Here is a 2,670-nt window from a genome sequence, read left to right as displayed (position 1 = left end):
CAACTGCGACACCCATAGACATTGTCGCCTTCACGGAGAGGGCCTGGAAAACTCAAGACTGTCGTCGAGGTTCAGTTCCACGCTCCACACTTCCAGGCTGGTTTCTCCATGAAAATGTGTGCGATTTGACAGCGGCTCCCAGTTTCCATAGAATTACTGGAGAACCCCAGAGAGCCAGCCCCAAAGCCCCTCTTTCCCCTCCAGTCTGGCCCTACACCCACCCACCCCACAAGGCCCTGGTCTCTGTGGTTCTCGGCTTCGGAGACCTTTCGGCTACCCCGGACTTTGGGCCCGGAGCTCATGCATATTCATGAAGGGTGGAGGTGGCAGGTGTTTCTAAGGGTCTCTGGCTGGGCCGGCCTCCTGGCTGGACCTGCGTGCCGTGCACAGGCCGACTGAGGGGCACGGGAGCCTGCTGGCCTCTCTCTGCCAGTGTCTATCCGCGAAATTCCGGTCAGGTCTCCCCGCATGGCTCTCCTGACACCTTCCGACAGCACCCTCCCCGCGGAAGCCCGAGGACTGGGACGGCGAAGGAGACTCGTTTGCAGCCGGAGCCAAAGGGAGGTCCTGTGAGCCTGCTTTGAGCGGAACCCATACCCGGGCATCGCCACCAGAGAACAGCTGACCCAGACCATCGGCATTCTGGAGCCCAGGTTCCAGATTTGGTTTCCGAATGAGAGATCACGCCAGCTGAGGCAGCACCGGCGGGAATCTCGGCCCTGGCCCGGGAAAGGCGGCCAGCAAGAAGACAGGCGAAAGCGGAACGCCGTCACCCGGTCCCAGATCGCCCTGCTCCTGCAAGCCCTCGAGCAGGATGGCTTTCCAGGAATTGCCACCAGGGAAGAAATGGCCAGAGAGACAGGCCTCCCGGAGTCCCGGATTCAGATTTGGTTTCAGAACCGGAGGGTCAGGCATCCAGGCCAGGGTGGCAGGGCACCTGCACACACGGAGGCCTGTGCAACGCGGCCCCCGGCGGGTGTCCCACACCGCCCGCTCCCTCGTCGGTCGCCTTCACCCACACCAGGATGTGGGGAAAGGGGCTTCCTGCACCCCACATGCCCTGCGCGCCTGGGGCTCTCCCACAGGAGGCTTTCGTGAGCCAAGGGGCAAGGGCCGTCGCCCTGCTTCAGCCCAGCCCAGCCTGTGCAGGCAGCAGGAATCTCCGCACCTGCCCCTGCACTTGGGGCTTTGTGTTGGGTGCCCTGGCTCCTCCGGAAGTGGGACTGTCCCTCCCTCAGACTCCTCGGTGGCCTCTGCACCCCAACAAATGCCAGAAAGTCCAGGACCTGCAGCGCGACGGCCTGCTGGGCACGTGCTCGCTGGGACAGCCTGGGTCCGTTCCAGCTGAGTCACAGGACCAAGATGTGCTTGCGCCACCCAAGTCCCGGGGCAGTCCCTGGTGGGGCTGCCAGGTCGCCAGGGCGGCGTGGGAACCCGAAGATGGGGGCAGCTCCACCTCCGGAGCCCGCAACCCCGGAGGCCTCCGCGCATCAAGCACAGATGCAAGCCATCCAGGCGCCCTCCCAAAGGCTCCAGAAGCCTCAGTGCTAGTCTGCACTTCCCTCCAGCCTGAGCTCCTGTCGACCCTAGAGTTTCAGCAAAAGGCACAACCTTTCTTACATCCGGCGCCACTGGGGGAGCTGAAGGACGTGGAACAGCCGGCTCCGCTGGAACCACTCCTCAACCAGGAGAAACACCTGGCTCTGCTTGAGGAGCTTTAGGACACGGGGTTGGGGCGGGGTGGGGGCAGGGAGGCGGCCTCTCCTTCCTGGTGAACCTCTGACTGGGTATGGAGAGGCGTCTCTTCCCTTCCAGCTGACCTGTCTAGGATCCCTGAGTTCCAGGTTCGGTGAGAGACTCCACACAGAGGAGGGCTGTCATTCTTTCCTGAGCATCCCGGGGATCCCAGAGCCAGCCCAGATACCGGGAGGTGGACTGTCTACTGTGCATGCGTGGGTCCGTAGACAGCCGCCTAAGTTTTCCAACCAGACCAGGCGGAGCTCTCATCCCTTTTCCCCCTGCGTTCTTCAGTTGGGTTGGCCGAGACCTCAGTCCGCGAAACACTGGGCCCGGGCAGAAGCCAGGCCAGTTCTTTTCGCGGCTCGACTCCGCCTCTTAGCTCCACCATCCCTTGCCAACCTGCGTCCTGCCAGCCTCTTCACCATCACCACGGAGCTCCTTGCAACTAAATGGAGATCCGAGACCGGGCGCAAACCGGTCTGCTGCCCTTTCCAGGCAAGAGGGAAGGCAGGCAGAGAGGAGGACAGGAACGGAGACAGAGTGGGATGGAAGGAAGGAGCTAGGAAAGGATGGATGGATGGAAGGACCCTGGAAGGGAGAGAAAGAGGGAGGGAGGGAGAAAGGGAAGAAAAAAACCAAGGGAGGGAGGGAAGAACAGAGGGAAGGATGGACTGAGAGACAAAAGGAGCAAGAAACAGAGAAAGGAAGGCAGAGAGAAAAACTGTCTTCTGCCTCCAGGACCAACAAGACCCAGCACTCCGGGAAAATGTTGGGTGCCCAGTGTGGGCTAAGTGCTGGGCCCACAGCCCCCGTTGGCCGGCGAGGCACTCACTGGCTCTCCGGATCGCCAGCCTGGGTTACTTCATCCTGGAGCAATCCAGATGAATTCCATTTCCAAAGGAATGAGTGAATTGCCCAGAGAGCAATGAG

At 61.6% G+C, this 2,670-nt stretch overlaps 1 pseudogene; it reads left to right on the top strand.

Moving 5' to 3' along the window:
* The first annotated feature begins 319 nt into the window (after positions 1-319).
* Positions 320-1,721, top strand: LOC108521281 (double homeobox protein 4-like protein 4; annotated as a pseudogene).
* Positions 1,722-2,670: the final 949 nt, after the last annotated feature.

This window comes from Rhinopithecus bieti, unplaced genomic scaffold (genome assembly GCF_001698545.2).
Source record: "Rhinopithecus bieti isolate Rb0 unplaced genomic scaffold, ASM169854v2 scaffold_60078, whole genome shotgun sequence".
Taxonomy (NCBI): domain Eukaryota; kingdom Metazoa; phylum Chordata; class Mammalia; order Primates; family Cercopithecidae; genus Rhinopithecus; species Rhinopithecus bieti.
Note: the sequence above shows the minus strand (reverse complement) of the source record. Positions and strands in the feature narration are given on the sequence as shown.